This window comes from Branchiostoma floridae, chromosome 5 (genome assembly GCF_000003815.2).
Source record: "Branchiostoma floridae strain S238N-H82 chromosome 5, Bfl_VNyyK, whole genome shotgun sequence".
Classification (NCBI taxonomy): Eukaryota; Metazoa; Chordata; class Leptocardii; order Amphioxiformes; family Branchiostomatidae; genus Branchiostoma; species Branchiostoma floridae.
In genome coordinates, this window is record NC_049983.1 from 21,991,448 (window position 1) to 21,992,380 (window position 933).

The following is a 933-nucleotide window of genomic DNA, read 5'->3' on the forward strand; positions in this document are numbered from 1 at the left end:
CTCTCTGGCTTATACTTAAGATAGTTTTAATAGTTCACGGTGAATATAAAGCCACCGCGAACATTTCTGCGTTTATAGTACGTTTTGTTTGGCTGCGCCACAGGTCTGTCATCCAGGCTACTAGCAAATAGCGCTCCTAGCGGTCGGTCCGTAAGTTGCTCCAACCTAGCGCCTGCGCTATATTTTCAGAACAGCAAGGAGGTTATTATAAAACCTCCTTGCTTATATATACGTCTTGCGTCTTATCGATCTTCAAGAAATGTAAGTCAGTTGAAATCTTTGTCTTGGTGTCTTTATCTCGTTCAGACTTTATGAACAATATTCAGTCGCCTAAATCCGGCAAATACTTTATAGTAGTTGATAAGTAAAAAAAAAAAAAGACTGGTGAAACCAGCACATGTGTTAGGCCTAGGTCACATTTCCTCCGGTTTGGAAATGTGACGTTAGCCTTAGTAGAAGATTTATACTTATGTTCATAAGGAAACTCCGTTAGTGAAACAATATGTCTATGCTACTCTTCCTGCAGATCTACAGTGACCCGTTTCTTCAAAAAGTACATTGGCCGCCAGCTTAGCTAAGATGATTGATGTAAATTTTAATGTCTGCCAGGGTTACATCTATTTCATATTTATCTATTTGATATTAATCAACACGAATTGTTAAACGGAGTTTGCTTAACAAAACTTTCATAACAAAATAAACAATAAAAGGATACTCTTTTCCCTGAGACAATTGTTTATTAGAATGAACGGTACATTTTTGTCTTGCCTGATACTGACAATGACTTAAATCTTGCCTCTTGTGACTGCACATATTTACATAGATATGAAATTCATCATTTGCACTGGAAACACACCAGGAGATCCACAACCAAAATGCTAAGTTAAGCTCATCACCAAAAACGAATCACTAATTAAACCTTTTAACATCCCC